The sequence below is a fragment of the Gadus chalcogrammus genome, chromosome 9, assembly GCF_026213295.1.
Source record: "Gadus chalcogrammus isolate NIFS_2021 chromosome 9, NIFS_Gcha_1.0, whole genome shotgun sequence".
Lineage (NCBI taxonomy): Eukaryota > Metazoa > Chordata > Actinopteri > Gadiformes > Gadidae > Gadus > Gadus chalcogrammus.
Genome location: NC_079420.1, coordinates 26463487 through 26491001, shown reverse-complemented (window position 1 = coordinate 26491001; position 27515 = coordinate 26463487). Strand labels below are relative to the sequence as shown.

Here is a 27515-nt window from a genome sequence, read left to right as displayed (position 1 = left end):
ATCATTGTGACATCTGAATTTATTAATTATCTGAAATACACTGCGTGTGCGTGTGATGTTAAATGTTTGAACCAAGGTTAACGGTTAAAGTGTCAGAGAATGGGTGGTGATTTTTTGACGTCCTCCCATGATCTGAAGTGAGCGTGCGTGTTTGTGTTGGTGAAAGTTTAAGAAATGTACAACTGTCGGTTCAGCTCTCTGGTGCTCCCTGCTGGCAGTATCACTATACTGTCCTCATGTTTCACAAAAATAGTTTTGAGAGACGTTGTCAGTTTTTGTATGTTGCTTAAATCCTCCAAAGCGCTTGGCAGTAAACATCAGGTCACGGTACGCCACGGAGTCAATGAGCTCGAGTTGAAAAAGAAAAAGCTTACAGCACCTGGTATTCCCAGGCGGTCTCCCATCCAAGTACTAACCAGGCCCGACCCTGCTTAGCTTCCGAGATCAGACGAGATCGGGCGTGTTCAGGGTGGTATGGCCGTAATCAATTAGTGCAGGCGCAAAACCAGGTTTTATACAGTAGCACATAAGGAGTGAGAAAGCTGCTGAGGCTCGACGTTACACTCTTACAAAAACAATCATTAGTTAGATATAAACGGCAGTAATTGATTCAGTAGGACTCCTTATCCATGTAAACGATCATTGTGACATCTGAATTCATTAATTATCTGAAATACACTGCGTGTGCGTGTGATGTTAAATGTTTGAACCAAGGTTAACGGTTAAAGTGTCAGAGAATGGGTGGTGATTTTTGACGTCCTCCCATGATCTGAAGTGAGCGTGCGTGTTTGTGTTGGTGAAAGTTTAAGAAATGTACAACTATCGGTTCAGCTCTCTGGTGCTCCCTGCTGGCAGTATCACTATACTGTCCTCATGTTTCACAAAAATAGTTTTGAGAGACGTTGTCAGTTTTTGTATGTTGCTTAAATCCTCCAAAGCGGTTGGCAGTAAACATCAGGTCACGGTACGCCACGGAGTCAATGAGCTCGAGTTGAAAAAGAAAAAGCTTACAGCACCTGGTATTCCCAGGCGGTCTCCCATCCAAGTACTAACCAGGCCCGACCCTGCTTAGCTTCCGAGATCAAACGAGATCGGGCGTGTTCAGGGTTGTATGGCCATAAGCAATTAGTGCAGGAGCAAAACCAGGTTTTATACAGTAGCACATAAGGAGTGAGAAAGCTGCTGAGGCTCGACGTTACACTTTTACAAAAACAATCATTAGTTAGATATAAACGGCAGTAATTGATTCAGTAGGACTCCTTATCCATGTAAACGATCATTGTGACATCTGAATTCATTAATTATCTGAAATACACTGCGTGTGCGTGTGATGTTAAATGTTTGAACCAAGGTTAACGGTTAAAGTGTCAGAGAATGGGTGGTGATTTTTTGACGTCCTCCCATGATCTGAAGTGAGCGTGCGTGTTTGTGTTGGTGAAAGTTTAAGAAATGTACAACTGTCGGTTCAGCTCTCTGGTGCTCCCTGCTGGCAGTATCACTATACTGTCCTCATGTTTCACAAAAAAAGTTTTGAGAGACGTTGTCAGTTTTTGTATGTTGCTTAAATCCTCCAAAGCGGTTGGCAGTAAACATCAGGTCACGGTACGCCACGGAGTCAATGAGCTCGAGTTGAAAAAGAAAAAGCTTACAGCACCTGGTATTCCCAGGCGGTCTCCCAACCAAGTACTAACCAGCCCCGACCCTGCTTAGCTTCCGAGATCAGACGAGATCGGGCGTGTTCAGGGTGGTATGGCCGTAAGCAATTAGTTCAGGCGCAAAACCAGGTTTTATACAGTAGCACATAAGGAGTGATAAAGCTGCTGAGGCTCGACGTTACACTCTTACAAAAACAATCATTAGTTAGATATAAACGGCAGTAATTGATTCAGTAGGACTCCTTATCCATGTAAACGATCATTGTGACATCTGAATTCATTAATTATCTGAAATACACTGCGTGTGCGTGTGATGTTAAATGTTTGAACCAAGGTTAACGGTTAAAGTGTCAGAGAATGGGTGGTGATTTTTTGACGTCCTCCCATGATCTGAAGTGAGCGTGCGTGTTTGTGTTGGTGAAAGTTTAAGAAATGTACAACTGTCGGTTCAGCTCTCTGGTGCTCCCTGCTGGCAGTATCACTATACTGTCCTCATGTTTCACAAAAATAGTTTTGAGAGACGTTGTCAGTTTTTGTATGTTGCTTAAATCCTCCAAAGCGGTTGGCAGTAAACATCAGGTCACGGTACGCCACGGTAGGCCACGGAGGCAATGAGCTCGAGTTGAAAAAGAAAATGCTTACAGCACCTGGTATTCCCAGGCGGTCTCCCATCCAAGTACTAACCAGGCCCGACCCTGCTTAGCTTCCGAGATCAGACGAGATCGGGCGTGTTCAGGGTGGTATGGCCTTATGCAAATAGTGCAGGCGCAAAACCAGGTTTTATACAGTAGCACATAAGGAGTGAGAAAGCTGCTGAGGCTCGACGTTACACTTTTACAAAAACAATCATTAGTTAGATATAAACGGCAGTAATTGATTCAGTAGGACTCCTTATCCATGTAAACGATCATTGTGACATCTGAATTCATTAATTATCTGAAATACACTGCGTGTGCGTGTGATGTTAAATGTTTGAACCAAGGTTAACGGTTAAAGTGTCAGAGAATGGGTGGTGATTTTTTGACGTCCTCCCATGATCTGAAGTGAGCGTGCGTGTTTGTGTTGGTGAAAGTTTAAGAAATGTACAACTGTCGGTTCAGCTCTCTGGTGCTCCCTGCTGGCAGTATCACTATACTGTCCTCATGTTTCACAAAAATAGTTTTGAGAGACGTTGTCAGTTTTTGTATGTTGCTTAAATCCTCCAAAGCGGTTGGCAGTAAACATCAGGTCACGGTACGCCACGGAGTCAATGAGCTCGAGTTGAAAAAGAAAAAGCTTACAGCACCTGGTATTCCCAGGCGGTCTCCCATCCAAGTACTAACCAGGCCCGACCCTGCTTAGCTTCCGAGATCAAACAAGATCGGGCATGTTCAGGGTGGTACGACCATAAGCAATTAATGCAGGCGCAAAACCAGGTTTTATACAGTAGCACATAAGGAGTGAGAAAGCTGCTGAGGCTCGACGTTACACTCTTACAAAAACAATCATTAGTTAGATATAAACGGCAGTAATTGATTCAGTAGGACTCCTTATCCATGTAAACGATCATTGTGACATCTGAATTCATTAATTATCTGAAATACACTGCGTGTGCGTGTGATGTTAAATGTTTGAACCAAGGTTAACGGTTAAAGTGTCAGAGAATGGGTGGTGATTTTTTGACGTCCTCCCATGATCTGAAATGAGCGTGCGTGTTTGTGTTGGTGAAAGTTTAAGAAATGTACAACTGTCGGTTCAGCTCTCTGGTGCTCCCTGCTGGCAGTATCACTATACTGTCCTCATGTTTCACAAAAATAGTTTTGAGAGACGTTGTCAGTTTTTGTATGTTGCTTAAATCCTCCAAAGCGGTTGGCAGTAAACATCAGGTCACGGTACGCCACGGTAGGCCACGGAGGCAATGAGCTCGAGTTGAAAAAGAAATTGCTTACAGCACCTGGTATTCCCAGGCGGTCTCCCATCCAAGTACTAACCAGGCCCGACCCTGCTTAGCTTCCGAGATCAAACGAGCTCGGGCGTGTTCAGGGTGGTATGGCCGAAAGCAATTAGTGCAGGCGCAAAACCAGGTTTTATACAGTAGCACATAAGGAGTGAGAAAGCTGCTGAGGCTCGACGTTACACTTTTACAAAAACAATCATTAGTTAGATATAAACGGCAGTAATTGATTCAGTAGGACTCCTTATCCATGTAAACGATCATTGTGACATCTGAATTCATTAATTATCTGAAATACACTGCGTGTGCGTGTGATGTTAAATGTTTGAACCAAGGTTAACGGTTAAAGTGTCAGAGAATGGGTGGTGATTTTTTGACGTCCTCCCATGATCTGAAGTGAGCGTGCGTGTTTGTGTTGGTGAAAGTTTAAGAAATGTACAACTGTCGGTTCAGCTCTCTGGTGCTCCCTGCTGGCAGTATCACTATACTGTCCTCATGTTTCACAAAAATAGTTTTGAGAGACGTTGTCAGTTTTTGTATGTTGCTTAAATCCTCCAAAGCCATAGGCAGTAAACATCAGGTCACGGTACGCCACGGAGTCAATGAGCTCGAGTTGAAAAAGAAAAAGCTTACAGCACCTGGTATTCCCAGGCGGTCTCCCATCCAAGTACTATCCAGGCCCGACCCTGCTTAGCTTCCGAGATCAGACGAGATCGGGCGTGTTCAGGGTGGTATGGCCGTAAGCAATTAGTGCCGGCGCAAAACCAGGTTTTATACAGTAGCACATAAGGAGTGAGAAAGCTGCTGAGGCTCGACGTTACACTTTTACAAAAACAATCATTAGTTAGATATAAACGGCAGTAATTGATTCAGTAGGACTCCTTATCCATGTAAACGATCATTGTGACATCTGAATTCATTAATTATCTGAAATACACTGCGTGTGCGTGTGATGTTAAATGTTTGAACCAAGGTTAACGGTTAAAGTGTCAGAGAATGGGTGGTGATTTTTTGACGTCCTCCCATGATCTGAAGTGAGCGTGCGTGTTTGTGTTGGTGAAAGTTTAAGAAATGTACAACTGTCGGTTCAGCTCTCTGGTGCTCCCTGCTGGCAGTATCACTATACTGTCCTCATGTTTCACAAAAATAGTTTTGAGAGACGTAGTCAGTTTTTGTATGTTGCTTAAATCCTCCAAAGCGGTTGGCAGTAAACATCAGGTCACGGTACGCCACGGAGTCAATGAGCTCGAGTTGAAAAAGAAAAAGCTTACAGCACCTGGTATTCCCAGGCGGTCTCCCATCCAAGTACTAACCAGGCCCGACCCTGCTTAGCTTCCGAGTTCAGACGAGATCGGGCGTGTTTTTTTTTTATTTTTTTATTTTATTTTTTTTTTTTATTAAAATTCCGTATTTACAGTAATTTACAATCTTTTACGGTCATAACCAAACACAGTATGACACACAGAAGACATACAGACAGTTGATAATCACAAATGTACGCAACAATCATATAGAGAGGTTAACCCTAATCATACACAACAAACATTTGCGTCGGAGTGGTCTGCCAGTGCCCTATACCACGAAGCTCGCTGGACATACCCAGGCTTTCTTGGGAAAACCTGGCTCGACAGAGCCGCAACTCGCAATCAGAGTTAAATGGTACCACGAAGCTCACTTTAGATTCAATTAGTGGTAGATTCAACCTGGTACAATTAGTACCAGGTTTTCCGCTTTAGGTTCAGTGCGCGTTCACGTGAAAGGGGCGTTTTTTGCGTCATTTTTCTCACCTTTACGATAGATCAAGCAGTCTATATGCGTAGAAGTGAAAATATTCTGCATATTGTCTGTAAAATAACTATGCCAAATGCAGAATTGTTCGCCATTAATCCAAATAGAATGATGATGATTTAAAAATGCATAAGCAACGTCCATCCTGCCTTATTCTATCATTTAGGGAATTCACTTTAAATACACCCAATTTAAGAAATGTATGGCATGTTTTCTGCTGAGAGGTAGCGGCTCTAGCGTAATGGATTGGTATAAGACCCGAAAGCCAGCGACCGGGGTTCAATTTCGCCGGTCTATCATCATGCATTTTACCCCCATAGATGTGGTGCCAGCACGGCATTGAAAATATGGGTTCAAGTTCGAAATAAGCACAAAAATATAATTCCATAAGCTTTAGTGAATAAGTATTCCATATGCATGAGAATTAGGACTTTTTAAGCTTCACATAAATTTGCATCACTTGGGAGTCGACCCCCCCACGCAGAAACTCAAGACTGACGCGCTACCTCCACTCTAGCACACTGTCACGGAGACACAATGCGCAACAGTAATCATTGTCTAAATAAGGTCCAAAAGGACGATCAAATAACGAACACCCTCTGATGAGAATCTGTATCTCTCATGAAGAACCCCAATTTCGTTGTTTGCACAATGACAATAAAGTCTGAAATCTGAATATCGTCAGACAATGCCAAGGGATCGGTTCTGTCCCGTAAAACCCTCTGTCTCCGGAGAGACGCCTGTACGAGAAGTGCGCCGGGGTCCACGGGAACACCCACAAATGGTGACGCCATTGTCAGAGGAGGGGCTAGGAAGCTGCGCACGCCGATTTAAGTAGCCGATCTCCGGCTAGACTAAGCCGAAAAACTGCTCCCGACCAGGTTTGGTTGCGAGCATAAGTCACCATGGTGATACAGCGACGCTAAAAGAGATCGACTTTCGTGGTACAACTAACCCAGGCTTGGAGCTCAACATACCTCGCTAACCCTCTAAGCGAGCTTCGTGGTACAGGGCCCAGGTCTTAACAAGCAGGAAAAACAATGCCCACACTACACACTAAATCCTAACGTCCCTGATTCCGTTACCATGACTAAAGTGCTGTTCCTAACAAAATACTTGTGAAAATCCTCCCCTTCCCATCATTCAGAACCTCCTTCACATTCCCAACCACATCCTCCTTTACAAGTATTGCCACACCACACGATCTTGCCGTCCCACAATTGACGAATAACAGTCCCCTCCATTTCTCCTTGATTTCTGGCATTTTAGCCTGTGTCCAGTTTGTTTCCTGCAGCACTAAAATATCGGATTTAAAATTGATTAACACCTCATCAAACTTCGCCATATTGTTAAGACCGTTGATATTAATTGATGTGAGTGTGACCATTGAAATCAAAAGACACAGAGTGGGTATTACTGTTAAAATCTTTTTTTTTTTTTACGTACCCCTTTCTTTTTCAAGTTCCTCTGTTCCTCATCGGAATCAACCCCTCTCCTGCGTCTGACCCTGGGCGCCCTCTCCCTACAAACACCCAACGCCTCATTCCCAGACTTATTCTCCCTCTCCCTTCCATCAGCCAGTGTGGGGGGGGAAATTATAGGCGCCATACCACGCCAATGAGACGCGTCGGCTGTAGCCTCAATAGTCACAGCACAAGACCCCCAGGCTGCATCTTCCTCTACTGTAGGCCACCCGGGCGCCTGTAAAGAGAGGAGCCCCGCTTGAGAGCTCCTGCCCCCCCCCAACCCTGTGCCCCCATCTCCCCCTGATGCCGGGGCCATTGACACAACCAAATCCACTTCTAGGCTAGCCCCCGTGCCATGTCCCGCCTCGTTCCCCAACTGTCCAGACCCCCGCGGCACCTTGGCTACGCCCTCCGCTGGTGTAGGGTGCCCAGATGCCGGTAGAGAGGAAAGCTCTCCTTGAGAGCTTTGCCCCCCGGGCAACCCCATGCCCCCCACACCCGGGTCCTTCAGCACAACCTGTAGCTGACTGTCCAAGACTGTCTCCCCGTCAGACAGCTCCCCGTGCTCCATCTCCTCTTCCGCACTCTCTTCCCCTCCACTTTCCTCACTCTCCAACGATACAGCCCTTGAGTCTGGGTCAACTGAGAGGGCACCCCCTCCCACCTGCTCCTCCTTACACACACAATTTCCCTTTCTATTACCACACTCTCTGCATTTAATCACAGCCACACACTCCCTTGCATAGTGTCCCTGCTTCCCGCACTTCCGACAGAGGAAGTCAGGACAGTCCCTCACTATATTTCCAGGCTGGATGCACAATCTACACACCTTTAATTGTCTGTCATGGATGACTCGGAAATATTCAGCACCCTTTTCAGTGTCAAAACGTGTGGACCAAGGAAAGGACCGTACTTCCTTGTTAAACTTCACCTTAACAAACCGTGTACCCTCACATATGGTCATCCCAGGCCACTTCCTCCTTGCAATCGGCGAAACTGCCTCCACACCCCAGTCCGCAAGCTTCTTCAGAATCTCCTCATCCGTAATGTACACTGGTAGACTCATAAAGGACACCACCATCTCATCTGCAGTCAAGTCTTTTGCGACGACGCTGGTCCCCCTTATCCTAAAACCATCCAACAATCGCCTCTTCCCGTTGGGGTGATTCATCGTTACTTCATATTGGTTCAATGAGAGGTAGCGACATCCCAAGACCAATCCACATACACTCTGCATCGCCCTTAGCATCTCCATCATCGGGATTTTCTCCTCTCCCACAAGCTCCACAGCCACAGACAACTCCCTGCAGTAGCTCGGGCCACCATCCGCAACCTTGTCCTCCTTCTCTCTTGTTGCTCTCTCCGCAGTCACCGGTCTCCCGCCTAGTACGTCCTCCGATGTCCTCTTCGCCACACAACCACCATCCGTCACCGCAGCAGGAGCCGTGTTCCGTTCCATGCCGTCTTCCATTCGAGTTTTCGAAACCGCGTGAGACATCGAAAAAAAAACCGAACTAAAGTATACTAATACTCCCCCAAACAGCAAGCTGTCGGGGGAATAAACGACTAGACGCAAAACTAACCAAAAAAATATCTATAAATACTTGATTTACCACCAAAAGAATCCTCGCTCCAACACCGTCCTCCTCTCACCACTCAAGCACACCAAACACTTCCTCAATGGGCGTATCACTTCCTCAATGGGCGTGTTCAGGGTGGTATGGCCGTAAGCATTTAGTGCAGGCGCAAAACCAGGTTTTATACAGTAGCACATAAGGAGTGAGAAAGCTGCTGAGGCTCGACGTTACACTTTTACAAAAACAATCATTAGTTAGATATAAACGGCAGTAATTGATTCAGTAGGACTCCTTATCCATGTAAACGATCATTGTGACATCTGAATTCATTAATTATCTGAAATACACTGCGTGTGCGTGTGATGTTAAATGTTTGAACCAAGGTTAACAGTTAAAGTGTAAGAGAATGGGTGGTGATTTTTTGACGTCCTCCCATGATCTGAAGTGAGCGTGCGTGTTTGTGTTGGTGAAAGTTTAAGAAATGTACAACTGTCGGTTCAGCTCTCTGGTGCTCCCTGCTGGCAGTATCACTATACTGTCCTCATGTTTCACAAAAATAGTTTTGAGAGACGTTGTCAGTTTTTGTATGTTGCTTAAATCCTCCAGTAAACATCAGGTCACGGTACGCCACGGTAGGCCACGGAGGCAATGAGCTCGAGTTGAAAAATAATAAGCTTACAGCACCTGCTATTCCCAGGCGGTCTCCCATCCAAGTACTAACCAGGCCCGACCCTTCTTAGCTTCCGAGATCAGACGAGATCGGGCGTGTTCTTTTTTTTTTATCTTTTTTTATTATTTTCCAGTTCACACATTTACAGCAACCGATAACAGAGTATTATTTACATACATCATCTCTGGGGAAACAAAAACTTTTACAAACCCAACTTAATCTCCTTCCCTTATCCTCCCCACATCAATTAATCCCAATGAAGGCAGGACAAATATTGCGCCAAATCAAAAAATACAGCTCAATCTGCATGACCCGGTCTTTTCACCAGTTAAACACAATCTCCCCTCCCTCCCCTTCAGAGACTAATTTACTCCCACTCAAAAAGAAATTTTCCGCCTTGTCTCCTCCATACTTATACATTAAGTTCACATCTCTTTTCATTATTGATTTAAACAACATTTTTATTTTCACTTTCCGCCCCTCAAAGTGTGCGTAGTTCCTCCTGCAGACGACCGCGAGTCTGGCATGGCTCAAAACAAAATTCATTAGACAAAAATTAACGTTTATTCTTTTTTCAAACGTACCAAACAAAAACAATGTCCTCCACCCTCCCTCCAAGTCTAAATCAGCAGCCCAGTTTTCTTTCAACAGTTCTTTCAAAAACTCAAAGAAATCAACTAACTCCCCACAGTCCAAAAAATAATGTAAAAAGCTCTCATGACCACTTTTGCAAACATCACACATCACATTTACATCATTATTAATCTTATTTAGCACCACGTTTGTATAAATCCTATTGTGTCTGATCAAGAAATCGTTGTTCTCACACTCTATACTATTATACCTTATCCCCATATTTGACCATATTTTCTTTACATTCATACCCACAAACACTCTGCTCCACACTTTCTCAGCTGCCGGCTCCTTCATCACATCCACTATCAACCATCTGTATACTTTCTTCACACTCATTTCTCCAATTTTAGTCTTTTTCCCATTCTCCATCACATATAGCTCAGGCATACTTGTTTCTCCCTTCACCACACATTCACTTTGGATGATCCTGGCCCACTCTAAGGGTATACTGGTTTTAATCTTTTCATATATTTTATTTATTTTCTCTCTATTATCCATCCCCTCCACCTCGCATACCTGATCATAAATGCAATTGTTTCTCAAGAATCCTGGGATGACCTCATAAATGATGTCCTTTATTTGTCTAATCCCTCCTTCTATGAATTTGGGCTCATATAATGTTTTGCCATTGTGTTTAATTTTTTCGTTTAAAAACAGGGGCAGTTTTACCAACGGTTGTATCCTCTCGCATTCATATTGCATCTTAGGTAGGAATTTCCTCCAGGCTTCAAAGACCTCCCTATAAAATTCTGGTATGGTTATCGTCATTGACTGTTTTAGGCCCATGTACCACACATACTGTCCTATGCCACCCACATCATTCATATATTTCTCCATAAAATCCTTCCACCCATATTTATATCCTCCCACAATATATTTCTTCACCGTTTTAATCCTTAATGCTGTCTTTTTTGTTTCTATATCTAATAAATTCAGCCCTCCTTCACACCTTTTTCCCACCAGTGTCCCATGTGCAATCTTAACTCCCTTCCCCTCCCATATAAAATCACACACAATTTTGTTAAGGTCGTTCTTAACCCATATTGGCATTTCTAATACAGACAACACATACACATAGCCTGATAGTAGCAAACTATTAACCACTGTAACCTTTCCCTTTAACCTGAGCTTCCTTGCCTTCCACCTCCCACATACAGTTTTTATTTTGTTGATAACTCCTGTCCATGTTGTCTCAGTTGCCTCTTTAGTTTCAACACCTAAATATATGCCCAACACTTTAATATACCTATCCTGCACCCTTAAACCTACTCCCTCTCTCTCTATGTTACCTATATACATTATTTCGGATTTTTCTTTATTTATTCTCGCGCCCGACGCTCTCCCATATATCTCTGCCAATTCTAGCACCCTTTTCACACTGTTCCCATCCCTCACCGTTATTGTTGTGTCGTCTGCATATTGATTTATTGTATGTATGCTCCCAGATGGTAGTTGTATGCCCTGAACTCTTGCGTCGTTTTTAATTAGTAAGGCCAGGGGCTCTGCTGAAATGGCATAGAGCAACGCCGATAGGGGACATCCCTGCCTTATCGATCTCCCAAGACAAAATCTGTCAGTCAGCACTCCATTTACTTGACACAGCTCCTTGCACCCTCGTACAACCTCCTGACCCACCCCACTAATCTCTCTCCAAATCCAAATCTCACCAGTAATCTAAATAAAAACTCATGCTCCACCCTATCAAATGCTTTATTCCAATCTATAGCTAACACTATTCCCCCTGCCCCGTCTCTCTTCATGAATTCTATTGTATCCCTAACTGTCGCTATTGTGTCAGCTATATCCCTACCTGGTATACTGTAACTTTGAGATGTTTTAATTATATTCCCTATCACTCGTTTATTCTGTTAGCCAACACCTTGGCCAGAATTTTGTAATCTACATTTAGCAGACTTATAGGCCTATAATTCTGCAAGTCTAGTTTACTTCCTTTCTTCTTAAAACTAAGGTAATCACACCTTCTACCATCCTACCCTGCACTATCCCTGTTTTCTCAGTCTCCCTGAATACCTCTACTAAAATTGATGCCATCTGCTCCTTATATACTTTATAAAATTCAATCCCTATCCCATCACTCCCAGGACTCTTCCCGCTTTTCAGCCCCTCTATCGCCTCCATCACCTCCATCCTACTTATCTCTCTGTCACACCATTCACTATCGTCCACACTCAGCTTGCTTTCTACACTATCCAGTACCTCCACTATACTGTCCTCCTCTAATCCACCCCTCTGATATAACTCCCCATAAAACTCTTGCACCCTCTCCAGTATGGCCACATAGTCTGCTACTACCTCCCCCTCCTTTTTCCTGATTTCATGTATATATGTCCTGCTTTGTTTGCTTTTTTCTAGGCCCAGAAAATACGCTGTGCACCTTTCTCCCTCCAGCGCATATTAGCTTTGCTCCGTAAAATTGCTCCTCTACATTTCTCTGCCTCATATCTCTGAAGTTCCATCTTTACCTCTATATAATTCTCCATGCTGTAACCTTCTTCATTCTCTGCTTTACTCAGCTCTACCCTCAGTCTTTCCCTCAACTCCTTCTCATTCTTCATCATTTTCACTTTTCTTTTCTTACTGTACCAAATGCTTATTGATTTAATCTTATTCTTCACTTTCTCCCATATCTCCCAATCTGAGTATCTGCCCTATTCTCTTCAACATATTCTTTAATTTTCTCATTCTCCATATCTAATAACTCCCTAATCTGTTGTTTATATTCATCCTCTTCAATATAACCTGCATTCAAAATCCACATCCCTCCCCCTATCTCCTCTCTCCCTACTTTAATTCTGAATCTCACCCCGTCGTGGTCACTCAGTGCATTTATTTCATGTCTTATTCGGTCTATATGTTTTATGTTCTCTCCCTGTGTTAAAACCAAATCTATCCTGCTTTGTTTCAGTACACCATCCCTCATTTGTCTCCTGGTGAATTCCCTCCTCTCTGGATTCTCATTTCTCCACACATCTACTAAATTCTTGTCCTTCATCATGTCTAACAAGCTCTCCCTCGACTTTTCCCATCTGAACACTACACCTTGCCCTATATCTAACCTGCTACATTTAGTATTAAAAATCCCCTACTATTATACATCTCCCAATCACTAGCCCTTTCAGCTCCTCTATTATAATTATTTTATCTATTTCTATATTCGGAACATATATATTAATTAGTCTAAACAACACATTTTGATACTTAAACTCTATGACTATTATCCTCCCTGTCCTATCTTTATATATCTCTTTATCTCATCTACCCTATGTTTTTTAATCATTATAGCCACCCCTCTTGCATTCTTAGCCCCGTTATTATAATAAATCCCCCCCCCCCACACCTCCTTCACCTCTATAACTTTTACGTCATCCCAATTTGTCTCCTGTATGCATAGGATGTCACTTCTATATATATTTAAAAGTGACCTCAGTTTGCCCCTGTCCCTTAAACCATTCACATTAACAGAAGTTACTGTGGTCATGAGAGCTAAAAGAAAGAAAATATTTAAACCAAAAACCAAAGCAAGACTCACATGCCAGACCGCGGTCCTTTACTTCTCACTCCCCGTGTCTTCTCCTCCTCTGCTTTCCTTTGGCGGCCAGTTCTTTTGTCTTCTTCCCTCCTTTTCGTCCTCTGCCCTCCTGTCTTTGCTCCTCATCTATTTTTTCCACCGGTTGTTCTGCTCTCCCTCGTTCACCGTCTGTAGCCTCCGACACATCATCGTACTCCGCTTTTCCCCCCTGCTCCATCATCTGTTCGTCACCGTCCTTCTCAGCACTGTCGCCGCTGTCAGATCTATACCGCCAATCCAGTTATTTTTCCGCTTCCTCGTTCTCACCTCCCGTCTCCTCTTCAGCTCCCCTTCCGTCATCGTTCTCTCCGTCTTTATCCTCCATCTGTTCTCCTCTCTCCTCCTCCCTCGCCGCTGCGTTCCGTTCCTCACACTCCCGCGCATAATGCCCTGTCTTCTGGCACCTGAAGCACTTGAAATCAGGGCACTCCCTGAAGATGTGTCCTGGCTTGATGCAGAGTCGGCACACCCGCACCTGTCGATCATGTATCACTCTAAAGTACTCCGCTCCTCTCAGTGTCTCTAACTTGGTTGAGTACGGGAGCGATCGTACCTGCTCATTAAAGCAGACTTTTAAAAATCTTGTCCCGTCCGCAATCTCCGTCCCCGGCCACTTGCGCCGTTTGATGACAGATATTGGCCGCACACCCCACTCCTCCAGCCTTGCCAGTATTGTTGCATCTTCCATGTAAACAGGCAAGTTAATAAATGACACCACCATGTCACTGTTCACAATCTCCCTGCCATGCACTAAGGCTCCTTTTACACGCACGCCGTCCAGGAGCTTGCGCTTTCCCACCTCATCCTTCATGGTGATTTCATAGTTTTTTTCCCCTCTCACACGGCATCCGCTCACCACTCCACATTGCACTGCCACTTCCCGCAGAATATCCATCATGGAAATCACCGCTGTTCCCTCCACCTCAACGTCCACTGTCAGCTCTTTCCCGTACTCTTTCTGCCGTCCTTCTCCCGTTTCTGGCCGATTCTCAATCCCATTCCTTCCCTCTTCCTCCAGTGCTCCAACTCCACTGCTAGGCATTGTCTGCTCCGGTCCTTTGTCTGCTGCCATGTGGTCCATCCGTCAAATGAAAGCCTCCCCAAACAGCAAAAAAAGCTGTGGGGAGATTTAGAACTATAATTAAATTACGATTTTGTCAAAATAATATAATCTACAAATCAACAAGAAGAAAAAACACCAGGCTGCTGTATCAGCCTACTCTGCCAACAAACTTTTTTCCTGCTTCCTTCACTTCCTGCTTTGCGCACCTGAACGAGATCAGACGAGATCGGGCGTGTTTTTTTTTTTTCTTTTGGTGACACCCGTCACTACTTACAGCAACCTGGGCTTCTGAGGAGGTCTCCCATCCAAGTACTAACCAGGCCCGACCCTGCTTAGCTTCCGAGATCAGACGAGATCGGGCGTGTTCAGGGTGGTATTGCCGTAAGCCATTAGTGCAGGCGCAAAACCAGGTTTTATACAGTAGCACATAAGGAGTGAGAAAGCTGCTGAGGCTCGACGTTACACTCTTACAAAAACAATCATTAGTTAGATATAAACGGCAGTAAATTGATTCAGTAGGACTCCTTATCCATGTAAACGATCATTGTGACATCTGAATTCATTAATTATCTGAAATACACTGCGTGTGCGTGTGATGTTAAATGTTTGAACCAAGGTTAACGGTTAAAGTGTCAGAGAATGGGTGGTGATTTTTTGACGTCCTCCCATGATCTGAAGTGAGCGTGCGTGTTTGTGTTGGTGAAAGTTTAAGAAATGTACAACTGTCGGTTCAGCTCTCTGGTGCTCCCTGCTGGCAGTATCACTATACTGTCCTCATGTTTCACAAAAATAGTTTTGAGAGACGTTGTCAGTTTTTGTATGTTGCTTAAATCCTCCAAAGCGGTTGGCAGTAAACATCAGGTCACGGTACGCCACGGTAGGCCACGGAGTCAATGAGCTCGAGTTGAAAAAGAAAAAGCTTACAGCACCTGGTATTCCCAGGCGGTCTCCCATCCAAGTACTAACCAGGCCCGACCCTGCTTAGCTTCCGAGATCAGACGAGATCGGGCGTGTTCAGGGTGGTATGGCCGTAAGCAATTAGTGCAGGCGCAAAACCAGGTTTTATACAGTAGCACATAAGGAGTGAGAAAGCTGCTGAGGCTCGACGTTACACTTTTACAAAAACAATCATTAGTTAGATATAAACGGCAGTAATTGATTCAGTAGGACTCCTTATCCATGTAATCGATCATTGTGACATCTGAATTCATTAATTATCTGAAATACACTGCGTGTGCGTGTGATGTTAAATGTTTGAACCAAGGTTAACGGTTAAAGTGTCAGAGAAAGGGTGGTGATTTTTTGACGTCCTCCCATGATCTGAAGTGAGCGTGCGTGTTTGTGTTGGTGAAAGTTTAAGAAATGTACAACTGTCGGTTCAGCTCTCTGGTGCTCCCTGCTGGCAGTATCACTATACTGTCCTCATGTTTCACAAAAATAGTTTTGAGAGACGTTGTCAGTTTTTGTATGTTGCTTAATTCCTCCAAAGCGGTTGGCAGTAAACATCAGGTCACGGTACGCCACGGTAGGCCACGGAGTCAATGAGCTCGAGTTGAAAAAGAAAAAGCTTACAGCACCTGGTATTCCCAGGCGGTCTCCCATCCAAGTACTAACCAGGCCCGACCCTGCTTAGCTTCCGAGATCAGACGAGATCGGGCGTGTTCAGGGTGGTATGGCCGTAAGCGATTAGTGCAGGCGCAAAACCAGGTTTTATACAGTAGCACATAAGGAGTGTGAAAGCTGCTGAGGCTCGACGTTACACTTTTACAAAAACAATCATTAGTTAGATATAAACGGCAGTAATTGACTCAGTAGGACTCCTTATCCATGTAAACGATCATTGTGACATCTGAATTCATTAATTATCTGAAATACACTGCGTGTGCGTGTGATGTTAAATGTTTGAACCAAGGTTAACGGTTAAAGTGTCAGAGAATGGGTGGTGATTTTTTGACGTCCTCCCATGATCTGAAGTGAGCGTGCGTGTTTGTGTTGGTGAAAGTTTAAGAAATGTACAACTGTCGTTTCAGCTCTCTGGTGCTCCCTGCTGGCAGTATCACTATACTGTCCTCATGTTTCACAAAAATAGTTTTGAGAGACGTCAGTTTTTGTATGTTGCTTAAATCCTCCAAAGCGGTTGGCAGTAAACATCAGGTCACGGTACGCCACGGTAGGCCACGGAGGCAATGAGCTCGAGTTGAAAAAGAAAAAGCTTACAGCACCTGGTATTCCCAGGCGGTCTCCCATCCAAGTACTAACCAGGCCCGACCCTGCTTAGCTTCCGAGATCAGACGAGATCGGGCGTGTTTTTTTTTTTTCTTTTTTATTATCAAAAATAGATTCAATTTTATACAATTACACATTAATTTATACGTTTTTTAAATAAAAGTAAATGAAAAACAGTCCCACAAATTAAACCACCCTCAGAAACCGCACAAACAATTAACTAAGCACACTTTCTCTTTTAAATTAAAATAAGAACAACACAGCAAAAGCAGTATCTTTTCCCGAATACACTTACCCTCGAAATTAAACCGCCCCTCAATCCCAAAGCACAAACCGAATAGCCAAACACAGATTCTTTTAACCTCGACCATTTACCCACAAAATTAAACCACCCCTCATTCGAAAAAACCACACAAAACCAAAATCCCACAAAAAACCCCCCACTCTCCCACCTCCAAAAATAAGCCACCCCCTTTAAACCACCCAAATCAACCCCAAACGGTGCCCTGCTCAGTCATCCATACAATTCCATTCTCATTCACACCACATACTCCTGCGCTCTCTACAAACATACTCACAAACAAAGCCTCGTCCACAACATACAGCATTCGTAAGTGTCTTTTCCATTCATTCACAAACAGCCTCCATGCATCCAACTTTCTCCTTTCATACAGCGCAAAATCGCGTCTGTTAAAAATCGCCCTCCTTGCGAATCCAAAGATCATATTGATCATTTTCCAATTTCTATATTTCCTACTCACTCCCAAGAGTACAGACAATTCCCACCCCCGTTCCACCCAGCAGTCTCCCACACTGCACCCTCCCAGCAGCCCCTTGATTTTTCCCCAGAATTCCACTAGCTCGCAACTCTTTCCAATATGGCATTTCTTTTATATTCAGTTCTCATAACGTTCGCATTCAGGGAAAAATAACCAAAGCCATAAATAATAAAAAATAAAATAAGGAAAAACCAACGAAAAAGAGCCAGCTAGCACAATAACCTTCATCAAAAAAAATTAACAATTCTTATTCTTCTTCCCACTCCCCTCCGTTTTTTGCTTTGCGGACAGCCTTTTTTTCGCCTCCCTTAGCTCCTCCATGTCCATATCACTCCCCGAGCTCCCCTCCCTCACAGTATTATCAACAAAATCCCCACTCTCACCCACCTCATCATTGCCCCAAGTCATATTAAGTACAGTTTTCCCCCGTCCCATCCCCAAACATTCTTACCCCTTCCCGTCTTTCACCTCTGCCTCTCACGCTCCTGTCTCCCTGCCGCCGCGGCAGGCCCTCGCTCCGCTCTCCCCTCAGGTCCGCAGGCTGGCCCGAGGTGAGCTCCTCCTCCAGCAACGTGGGGAATTCCTCCCCCCCAGAGACACCGTCCCAGTCCATGCTCGCGCCCATGCCCTCCTCCTCGTCCTCACCACCACCGTCATCCGGCGCCCCCGGTTCGTCACCATCCAGCTCGCCGCCGTCCTCCTCCGCCTCCTTCTCCACCGGGCATATACAGTCTCTCTCTCTCCTCCGGCATGTCAGACACTTTGCCACCCCAGTGGCACACTCCCGAGCGTAGTGGCCCTGGCATCCACAATTATGGCAGGTAAATCCGGGCACTCACGCAGGATGTGGCCCGGCTGCATACAGCTCCTGCAAAACCTTCATCTGGCGGTCGTGGATTACTCTAAAGTATTCAACACCCGTTGCGGTATTGAATTTAGTGGAATATGGCAAGGATTGCACGAGCTCATTAAATTTGACCCGTACAATCCTTGTACCATCGGCAATATTGGTGCCCGGCCACATCCTCCTCTTGATGGACGAAAGCGCCCGGACTCCCCACCCACTTAGTTTATCCAGGATTTCCGCATCAGAATGTATGCTGGCAGGGTAAGAAAGGAAACCACCAGCTCGTCATTACATAGTTCTCTGGCAATAATCCTAGTGTTGTGTATTTTAAACCCATCGAGCAGACGGTCCTTCCCCCTCTCTCCGCACACCGTCACCTCCAGCTTCCCGAGGGCCAGCACCCTACAGGCCCTGATTTCTCCGCACACGACCGCCATAGCCTTCATTAATTCTCCTATGGGTATAACGTCCCCGCACTGCTCCACGCAAACCGTGAGCCTCCTCTCATACATGCGCTCTACCTTCTTAATCCCGTCCACTGTTTCTCCACCAGCCACCTGCTCTTGCCCGCCTCCAGCCGCCTTGCCGTTCCCATCTCCCCGCTCTCTCCTTCTCTCCTTTCTCCTCCCGACTCCTCCGCAACACTCCTTCCTCCTCGCAACCCGCCAGCTTTTCCGTCCTCCTCCACCTCAAGTCCTGCTCCATTCACCGTCCCTCCAGCTCGCTGCCCGCCGGCACTCATTTCGCCCGGTGGCTTCGCCGAAGCTAGGCCCCGGATCATTCTCGCCTCCACCGTTGCAAACAAACAAAAATGACTGGAAAAGTATATATATAATAACTCAGGGCGATCCCCCAACAGTCTATGACTGCGGGGGACGAAAAAAAACACAAAATAACTGGGTTGTTAGACCAGATAGCAACACTCCAAAATACTCTCCACCAGAACAAACAATTTACCATGCGGCTGTCCAAAAAAACACTACGTACTCCGACACTGTAGGGGCGTCAGGGTGGTATGGCCGTAAGCAATTAGTGCAGGCGCAAAACCAGGTTTTATACAGTAGCACATAAGGAGTGAGAAAGCTGCTGAGGCTCGACGTTACACTCTTACAAAAACAATCATTAGTTAGATATAAACGGCAGTAATTGATTCAGTAGGACTCCTTATCCATGTAAACGATCATTGTGACATCTGAATTCATTAATTATCTGAAATACACTGCGTGTGCGTGTGATGTTAAATGTTTGAACCAAGGTTAACGGTTAAAGTGTCAGAGAATGGGTGGTGATTTTTTGACGTCCTCCCATGATCTGAAGTGAGCGTGCGTGTTTGTGTTGGTGAAAGTTTAAGAAATGTACAACTGTCGGTTCAGCTCTCTGGTGCTCCCTGCTGGCAGTATCACTATACTGTCCTCATGTTTCACAAAAATAGTTTTGAGAGACGTTGTCAGTTTTTGTATGTTGCTTAAATCCTCCAAAGCGGTTGGCAGTAAACATCAGGTCACGGTACGCCACGGAGTCAATGAGCTCGAGTTGAAAAAGAAAAAGCTTACAGCACCTGGTATTCCCAGGCGGTCTCCCATCCAAGTACTAACCAGGCCCGACCCTGCTTAGCTTCCGAGATCAGACGAGATCGGGCGTGTTCAGGGTGGTATGGCCGTAAGCAATTAGTGCAGGCGCAAAACCAGGTTTTATACAGTAGCACATAAGGAGTGAGAAAGCTGCTGAGGCTCGACGTTACACTCTTACAAAAACAATCATTAGTTAGATATAAACGGCAGTAATTGATTCAGTAGGACTCCTTATCCATGTAAACGATCATTGTGACATCTGAATTCATTAATTATCTGAAATACACTGCGTGTGCGTGTGATGTTAAATGTTTGAACCAAGGTTAACGGTTAAAGTGTCAGAGAATGGGTGGTGATTTTTTGACGTCCTCCCATGATCTGAAGTGAGCGTGCGTGTTTGTGTTGGTGAAAGTTTAAGAAATGTACAACTGTCGGTTCAGCTCTCTGGTGCTCCCTGCTGGCAGTATCACTATACTGTCCTCATGTTTCACAAAAATAGTTTTGAGAGACGTTGTCAGTTTTTGTATGTTGCTTAAATCCTCCAAAGCGGTTGGCAGTAAACATCAGGTCACGGTACGCCACGGTAGCCACGGAGTCAATGAGCTCGAGTTGAAAAAGAAAAAGCTTACAGCACCTGGTATTCCCAGGCGGTCTCCCATCCAAGTACTAACCAGGCCCGACCCTGCTTAGCTTCCGAGATCAGACGAGATCGGGCGTGTTCAGGGTGGTATGGCCGTAAGCAATTAGTGCAGGCGCAAAACCAGGTTTTATACAGTAGCACATAAGGAGTGAGAAAGCTGCTGAGGCTCGACGTTACACTTTTACAAAAACAATCATTAGTTAGATATAAACGGCAGTAATTGATTCAGTAGGACTCCTTATCCATGTAAACGATCATTGTGACATCTGAATTCATTAATTATCTGAAATACACTGCGTGTGCGTGTGATGTTAAATGTTTGAACCAAGGTTAACGGTTAAAGTGTCAGAGAATGGGTGGTGATTTTTTGACGTCCTCCCATGATCTGAAGTGAGCGTGCGTGTTTGTGTTGGTGAAAGTTTAAGAAATGTACAACTGTCGGTTCAGCTCTCTGGTGCTCCCTGCTGGCAGTATCACTATACTGTCCTCATGTTTCACAAAAATAGTTTTGAGAGACGTTGTCAGTTTTTGTATGTTGCTTAAATCCTCCAAAGCGGTTGGCAGTAAACATCAGGTCACGGTACGCCACGGAGTCAATGAGCTCGAGTTGAAAAAGAAAAAGCTTACAGCACCTGGTATTCCCAGGCGGTCTCCCATCCAAGTACTAACCAGGCCCGACCCTGCTTAGCTTCCGAGATCAGACGAGATCGGGCGTGTTCAGGGTGGTATGGCCGTAAGCAATTAGTGCAGGCGCAAAACCAGGTTTTATACAGTAGCACATAAGGAGTGAGAAAGCTGCTGAGGCTCGACGTTACACTCTTACAAAAACAATCATTAGTTAGATATAAACGGCAGTAATTGATTCAGTAGGACTCCTTATCCATGTAAACGATCATTGTGACATCTGAATTCATTAATTATCTGAAATACACTGCGTGTGCGTGTGATGTTAAATGTTTGAACCAAGGTTAACGGTTAAAGTGTCAGAGAATGGGTGGTGATTTTTTGACGTCCTCCCATGATCTGAAGTGAGCGTGCGTGTTTGTGTTGGTGAAAGTTTAAGAAATGTACAACTGTCGGTTCAGCTCTCTGGTGCTCCCTGCTGGCAGTATCACTATACTGTCCTCATGTTTCACAAAAATAGTTTTGAGAGACGTTGTCAGTTTTTGTATGTTGCTTAAATCCTCCAAAGCGGTTGGCAGTAAACATCAGGTCACGGTACGCCACGGAGTCAATGAGCTCGAGTTGAAAAAGAAAAAGCTTACAGCACCTGGTATTCCCAGGCGGTCTCCCATCCAAGTACTAACCAGGCCCGACCCTGCTTAGCTTCCGAGATCAGACGAGATCGGGCGTGTTCAGGGTGGTATGGCCGTAAGCAATTAGTGCAGGCGCAAAACCAGGTTTTATACAGTAGCACATAAGGAGTGAGAAAGCTGCTGAGGCTCGACGTTACACTTTTACAAAAACAATCATTAGTTAGATATAAACGGCAGTAATTGATTCAGTAGGACTCCTTATCCATGTAAACGATCATTGTGACATCTGAATTCATTAATTATCTGAAATACACTGCGTGTGCGTGTGATGTTAAATGTTTGAACCAAGGTTAACGGTTAAAGTGTCAGAGAATGGGTGGTGATTTTTTGACGTCCTCCCATGATCTGAAGTGAGCGTGCGTGTTTGTGTTGGTGAAAGTTTAAGAAATGTACAACTGTCGGTTCAGCTCTCTGGTGCTCCCTGCTGGCAGTATCACTATACTGTCCTCATGTTTCACAAAAATAGTTTTGAGAGACGTTGTCAGTTTTTGTATGTTGCTTAAATCCTCCAAAGCGGTTGGCAGTAAACATCAGGTCACGGTACGCCACGGTAGGCCACGGAGTCAATGAGCTCGAGTTGAAAAAGAAAAAGCTTACAGCACCTGGTATTCCCAGGCGGTCTCCCATCCAAGTACTAACCAGGCCCGACCCTGCTTAGCTTCCGAGATCAGACGAGATCGGGCGTGTTCAGGGTGGTATGGCCGTAAGCAATTAGTGCAGGCGCAAAACCAGGTTTTATACAGTAGCACATAAGGAGTGAGAAAGCTGCTGAGGCTCGACGTTACACTCTTACAAAAACAATCATTAGTTAGATATAAACGGCAGTAATTGATTCAGTAGGACTCCTTATCCATGTAAACGATCATTGTGACATCTGAATTCATTAATTATCTGAAATACACTGCGTGTGCGTGTGATGTTAAATGTTTGAACCAAGGTTAACGGTTAAAGTGTCAGAGAATGGGTGGTGATTTTTTGACGTCCTCCCATGATCTGAAGTGAGCGTGCGTGTTTGTGTTGGTGAAAGTTTAAGAAATGTACAACTGTCGGTTCAGCTCTCTGGTGCTCCCTGCTGGCAGTATCACTATACTGTCCTCATGTTTCACAAAAATAGTTTTGAGAGACGTTGTCAGTTTTTGTATGTTGCTTAAATCCTCCAAAGCGGTTGGCAGTAAACATCAGGTCACGGTACGCCACGGAGTCAATGAGCTCGAGTTGAAAAAGAAAAAGCTTACAGCACCTGGTATTCCCAGGCGGTCTCCCATCCAAGTACTAACCAGGCCCGACCCTGCTTAGCTTCCGAGATCAGACGAGATCGGGCGTGTTCAGGGTGGTATGGCCGTAAGCAATTAGTGCAGGCGCAAAACCAGGTTTTATACAGTAGCACATAAGGAGTGAGAAAGCTGCTGAGGCTCGACGTTACACTTTACAAAAACAATCATTAGTTAGATATAAACGGCAGTAATTGATTCAGTAGGACTCCTTATCCATGTAAACGATCATTGTGACATCTGAATTCATTAATTATCTGAAATACACTGCGTGTGCGTGTGATGTTAAATGTTTGAACCAAGGTTAACGGTTAAAGTGTCAGAGAATGGGTGGTGATTTTTTGACGTCCTCCCATGATCTGAAGTGAGCGTGCGTGTTTGTGTTGGTGAAAGTTTAAGAAATGTACAACTGTCGGTTCAGCTCTCTGGTGCTCCCTGCTGGCAGTATCACTATACTGTCCTCATGTTTCACAAAAATAGTTTTGAGAGACGTTGTCAGTTTTTGTATGTTGCTTAAATCCTCCAAAGCGGTTGGCAGTAAACATCAGGTCACGGTACGCCACGGTAGGCCACGGAGTCAATGAGCTCGAGTTGAAAAAGAAAAAGCTTACAGCACCTGGTATTCCCAGGCGGTCTCCCATCCAAGTACTAACCAGGCCCGACCCTGCTTAGCTTCCGAGATCAGACGAGATCGGGCGTGTTCAGGGTGGTATGGCCGTAAGCAATTAGTGCAGGCGCAAAACCAGGTTTTATACAGTAGCACATAAGGAGTGAGAAAGCTGCTGAGGCTCGACGTTACACTCTTACAAAAACAATCATTAGTTAGATATAAACGGCAGTAATTGATTCAGTAGGACTCCTTATCCATGTAAACGATCATTGTGACATCTGAATTCATTAATTATCTGAAATACACTGCGTGTGCGTGTGATGTTAAATGTTTGAACCAAGGTTAACGGTTAAAGTGTCAGAGAATGGGTGGTGATTTTTTGACGTCCTCCCATGATCTGAAGTGAGCGTGCGTGTTTGTGTTGGTGAAAGTTTAAGAAATGTACAACTGTCGGTTCAGCTCTCTGGTGCTCCCTGCTGGCAGTATCACTATACTGTCCTCATGTTTCACAAAAATAGTTTTGAGAGACGTTGTCAGTTTTTGTATGTTGCTTAAATCCTCCAAAGCGGTTGGCAGTAAACATCAGGTCACGGTACGCCACGGAGTCAATGAGCTCGAGTTGAAAAAGAAAAAGCTTACAGCACCTGGTATTCCCAGGCGGTCTCCCATCCAAGTACTAACCAGGCCCGACCCTGCTTAGCTTCCGAGATCAGACGAGATCGGGCGTGTTCAGGGTGGTATGGCCGTAAGCAATTAGTGCAGGCGCAAAACCAGGTTTTATACAGTAGCACATAAGGAGTGAGAAAGCTGCTGAGGCTCGACGTTACACTCTTACAAAAACAATCATTAGTTAGATATAAACGGCAGTAATTGATTCAGTAGGACTCCTTATCCATGTAAACGATCATTGTGACATCTGAATTCATTAATTATCTGAAATACACTGCGTGTGCGTGTGATGTTAAATGTTTGAACCAAGGTTAACGGTTAAAGTGTCAGAGAATGGGTGGTGATTTTTTGACGTCCTCCCATGATCTGAAGTGAGCGTGCGTGTTTGTGTTGGTGAAAGTTTAAGAAATGTACAACTGTCGGTTCAGCTCTCTGGTGCTCCCTGCTGGCAGTATCACTATACTGTCCTCATGTTTCACAAAAATAGTTTTGAGAGACGTTGTCAGTTTTTGTATGTTGCTTAAATCCTCCAAAGCGGTTGGCAGTAAACATCAGGTCACGGTACGCCGGTAGGCCACGGAGTCAATGAGCTCGAGTTGAAAAAGAAAAAGCTTACAGCACCTGGTATTCCCAGGCGGTCTCCCATCCAAGTACTAACCAGGCCCGACCCTGCTTAGCTTCCGAGATCAGACGAGATCGGGCGTGTTCAGGGTGGTATGGCCGTAAGCAATTAGTGCAGGCGCAAAACCAGGTTTTATACAGTAGCACATAAGGAGTGAGAAAGCTGCTGAGGCTCGACGTTACACTCTTACAAAAACAATCATTAGTTAGATATAAACGGCAGTAATTGATTCAGTAGGACTCCTTATCCATGTAAACGATCATTGTGACATCTGAATTCATTAATTATCTGAAATACACTGCGTGTGCGTGTGATGTTAAATGTTTGAACCAAGGTTAACGGTTAAAGTGTCAGAGAATGGGTGGTGATTTTTTGACGTCCTCCCATGATCTGAAGTGAGCGTGCGTGTTTGTGTTGGTGAAAGTTTAAGAAATGTACAACTGTCGGTTCAGCTCTCTGGTGCTCCCTGCTGGCAGTATCACTATACTGTCCTCATGTTTCACAAAAATAGTTTTGAGAGACGTTGTCAGTTTTTGTATGTTGCTTAAATCCTCCAAAGCGGTTGGCAGTAAACATCAGGTCACGGTACGCCACGGAGTCAATGAGCTCGAGTTGAAAAAGAAAAAGCTTACAGCACCTGGTATTCCCAGGCGGTCTCCCATCCAAGTACTAACCAGGCCCGACCCTGCTTAGCTTCCGAGATCAGACGAGATCGGGCGTGTTCAGGGTGGTATGGCCGTAAGCAATTAGTGCAGGCGCAAAACCAGGTTTTATACAGTAGCACATAAGGAGTGAGAAAGCTGCTGAGGCTCGACGTTACACTCTTACAAAAACAATCATTAGTTAGATATAAACGGCAGTAATTGATTCAGTAGGACTCCTTATCCATGTAAACGATCATTGTGACATCTGAATTCATTAATTATCTGAAATACACTGCGTGTGCGTGTGATGTTAAATGTTTGAACCAAGGTTAACGGTTAAAGTGTCAGAGAATGGGTGGTGATTTTTTGACGTCCTCCCATGATCTGAAGTGAGCGTGCGTGTTTGTGTTGGTGAAAGTTTAAGAAATGTACAACTGTCGGTTCAGCTCTCTGGTGCTCCCTGCTGGCAGTATCACTATACTGTCCTCATGTTTCACAAAAATAGTTTTGAGAGACGTTGTCAGTTTTTGTATGTTGCTTAAATCCTCCAAAGCGGTTGGCAGTAAACATCAGGTCACGGTACGCCACGGAGTCAATGAGCTCGAGTTGAAAAAGAAAAAGCTTACAGCACCTGGTATTCCCAGGCGGTCTCCCATCCAAGTACTAACCAGGCCCGACCCTGCTTAGCTTCCGAGATCAGACGAGATCGGGCGTGTTCAGGGTGGTATGGCCGTAAGCAATTAGTGCAGGCGCAAAACCAGGTTTTATACAGTAGCACATAAGGAGTGAGAAAGCTGCTGAGGCTCGACGTTACACTCTTACAAAAACAATCATTAGTTAGATATAAACGGCAGTAATTGATTCAGTAGGACTCCTTATCCATGTAAACGATCATTGTGACATCTGAATTCATTAATTATCTGAAATACACTGCGTGTGCGTGTGATGTTAAATGTTTGAACCAAGGTTAACGGTTAAAGTGTCAGAGAATGGGTGGTGATTTTTTGACGTCCTCCCATGATCTGAAGTGAGCGTGCGTGTTTGTGTTGGTGAAAGTTTAAGAAATGTACAACTGTCGGTTCAGCTCTCTGGTGCTCCCTGCTGGCAGTATCACTATACTGTCCTCATGTTTCACAAAAATAGTTTTGAGAGACGTTGTCAGTTTTTGTATGTTGCTTAAATCCTCCAAAGCGGTTGGCAGTAAACATCAGGTCACGGTACGCCACGGAGTCAATGAGCTCGAGTTGAAAAAGAAAAAGCTTACAGCACCTGGTATTCCCAGGCGGTCTCCCATCCAAGTACTAACCAGGCCCGACCCTGCTTAGCTTCCGAGATCAGACGAGATCGGGCGTGTTCAGGGTGGTATGGCCGTAAGCAATTAGTGCAGGCGCAAAACCAGGTTTTATACAGTAGCACATAAGGAGTGAGAAAGCTGCTGAGGCTCGACGTTACACTCTTACAAAAACAATCATTAGTTAGATATAAACGGCAGTAATTGATTCAGTAGGACTCCTTATCCATGTAAACGATCATTGTGACATCTGAATTCATTAATTATCTGAAATACACTGCGTGTGCGTGTGATGTTAAATGTTTGAACCAAGGTTAACGGTTAAAGTGTCAGAGAATGGGTGGTGATTTTTTGACGTCCTCCCATGATCTGAAGTGAGCGTGCGTGTTTGTGTTGGTGAAAGTTTAAGAAATGTACAACTGTCGGTTCAGCTCTCTGGTGCTCCCTGCTGGCAGTATCACTATACTGTCCTCATGTTTCACAAAAATAGTTTGAGAGACGTTGTCAGTTTTTGTATGTTGCTTAAATCCTCCAAAGCGGTTGGCAGTAAACATCAGGTCACGGTACGCCACGGAGTCAATGAGCTCGAGTTGAAAAAGAAAAGCTTACAGCACCTGGTATTCCCAGGCGGTCTCCCATCCAAGTACTAACC

At 44.7% G+C, this 27515-nt stretch overlaps 22 non-coding genes across 22 annotated transcripts; all 22 read right to left on the bottom strand.

Annotated features, from left to right (window-relative positions):
* Nucleotides 1–367: 367 nt before the first annotated feature.
* Nucleotides 368–486, bottom strand: LOC130389835 (5S ribosomal RNA). Its single transcript, XR_008896622.1, has one exon. It is a non-coding gene; the product is annotated as a 5S ribosomal RNA (ribosomal RNA).
* Nucleotides 487–1004: 518 nt separating this feature from the next.
* LOC130389848 (5S ribosomal RNA) lies at nt 1005–1123 on the bottom strand. The gene has a single exon (XR_008896634.1). It is a non-coding gene; the product is annotated as a 5S ribosomal RNA (ribosomal RNA).
* A 519-nt stretch (nt 1124–1642) lies between these two features.
* Nucleotides 1643–1761, bottom strand: LOC130389849 (5S ribosomal RNA). Its single transcript, XR_008896635.1, has one exon. It is a non-coding gene; the product is annotated as a 5S ribosomal RNA (ribosomal RNA).
* A 529-nt stretch (nt 1762–2290) lies between these two features.
* LOC130389854 (5S ribosomal RNA) lies at nt 2291–2409 on the bottom strand. The gene has a single exon (XR_008896640.1). It is a non-coding gene; the product is annotated as a 5S ribosomal RNA (ribosomal RNA).
* A 519-nt stretch (nt 2410–2928) lies between these two features.
* Nucleotides 2929–3047, bottom strand: LOC130389861 (5S ribosomal RNA). The gene has a single exon (XR_008896646.1). It is a non-coding gene; the product is annotated as a 5S ribosomal RNA (ribosomal RNA).
* A 529-nt stretch (nt 3048–3576) lies between these two features.
* LOC130389853 (5S ribosomal RNA) lies at nt 3577–3695 on the bottom strand. Its single transcript, XR_008896639.1, has one exon. It is a non-coding gene; the product is annotated as a 5S ribosomal RNA (ribosomal RNA).
* Nucleotides 3696–4214: 519 nt separating this feature from the next.
* Nucleotides 4215–4333, bottom strand: LOC130389831 (5S ribosomal RNA). The gene has a single exon (XR_008896618.1). It is a non-coding gene; the product is annotated as a 5S ribosomal RNA (ribosomal RNA).
* Nucleotides 4334–14644: 10311 nt separating this feature from the next.
* LOC130389855 (5S ribosomal RNA) lies at nt 14645–14764 on the bottom strand. The gene has a single exon (XR_008896641.1). It is a non-coding gene; the product is annotated as a 5S ribosomal RNA (ribosomal RNA).
* A 530-nt stretch (nt 14765–15294) lies between these two features.
* On the bottom strand, nt 15295–15413 carry LOC130389830 (5S ribosomal RNA). The gene has a single exon (XR_008896617.1). It is a non-coding gene; the product is annotated as a 5S ribosomal RNA (ribosomal RNA).
* A 529-nt stretch (nt 15414–15942) lies between these two features.
* Nucleotides 15943–16061, bottom strand: LOC130389828 (5S ribosomal RNA). Its single transcript, XR_008896615.1, has one exon. It is a non-coding gene; the product is annotated as a 5S ribosomal RNA (ribosomal RNA).
* A 3714-nt stretch (nt 16062–19775) lies between these two features.
* On the bottom strand, nt 19776–19894 carry LOC130389827 (5S ribosomal RNA). Its single transcript, XR_008896614.1, has one exon. It is a non-coding gene; the product is annotated as a 5S ribosomal RNA (ribosomal RNA).
* Nucleotides 19895–20422: 528 nt separating this feature from the next.
* Nucleotides 20423–20541, bottom strand: LOC130389826 (5S ribosomal RNA). The gene has a single exon (XR_008896613.1). It is a non-coding gene; the product is annotated as a 5S ribosomal RNA (ribosomal RNA).
* A 519-nt stretch (nt 20542–21060) lies between these two features.
* On the bottom strand, nt 21061–21179 carry LOC130389825 (5S ribosomal RNA). The gene has a single exon (XR_008896612.1). It is a non-coding gene; the product is annotated as a 5S ribosomal RNA (ribosomal RNA).
* Nucleotides 21180–21698: 519 nt separating this feature from the next.
* On the bottom strand, nt 21699–21817 carry LOC130389824 (5S ribosomal RNA). The gene has a single exon (XR_008896611.1). It is a non-coding gene; the product is annotated as a 5S ribosomal RNA (ribosomal RNA).
* A 529-nt stretch (nt 21818–22346) lies between these two features.
* Nucleotides 22347–22465, bottom strand: LOC130389967 (5S ribosomal RNA). Its single transcript, XR_008896742.1, has one exon. It is a non-coding gene; the product is annotated as a 5S ribosomal RNA (ribosomal RNA).
* Nucleotides 22466–22984: 519 nt separating this feature from the next.
* On the bottom strand, nt 22985–23103 carry LOC130389966 (5S ribosomal RNA). The gene has a single exon (XR_008896741.1). It is a non-coding gene; the product is annotated as a 5S ribosomal RNA (ribosomal RNA).
* A 528-nt stretch (nt 23104–23631) lies between these two features.
* Nucleotides 23632–23750, bottom strand: LOC130389965 (5S ribosomal RNA). Its single transcript, XR_008896740.1, has one exon. It is a non-coding gene; the product is annotated as a 5S ribosomal RNA (ribosomal RNA).
* A 519-nt stretch (nt 23751–24269) lies between these two features.
* LOC130389964 (5S ribosomal RNA) lies at nt 24270–24388 on the bottom strand. Its single transcript, XR_008896739.1, has one exon. It is a non-coding gene; the product is annotated as a 5S ribosomal RNA (ribosomal RNA).
* A 527-nt stretch (nt 24389–24915) lies between these two features.
* Nucleotides 24916–25034, bottom strand: LOC130389963 (5S ribosomal RNA). Its single transcript, XR_008896738.1, has one exon. It is a non-coding gene; the product is annotated as a 5S ribosomal RNA (ribosomal RNA).
* Nucleotides 25035–25553: 519 nt separating this feature from the next.
* Nucleotides 25554–25672, bottom strand: LOC130389961 (5S ribosomal RNA). Its single transcript, XR_008896736.1, has one exon. It is a non-coding gene; the product is annotated as a 5S ribosomal RNA (ribosomal RNA).
* Nucleotides 25673–26191: 519 nt separating this feature from the next.
* On the bottom strand, nt 26192–26310 carry LOC130389960 (5S ribosomal RNA). Its single transcript, XR_008896735.1, has one exon. It is a non-coding gene; the product is annotated as a 5S ribosomal RNA (ribosomal RNA).
* A 519-nt stretch (nt 26311–26829) lies between these two features.
* On the bottom strand, nt 26830–26948 carry LOC130389959 (5S ribosomal RNA). The gene has a single exon (XR_008896734.1). It is a non-coding gene; the product is annotated as a 5S ribosomal RNA (ribosomal RNA).
* Nucleotides 26949–27515: the final 567 nt, after the last annotated feature.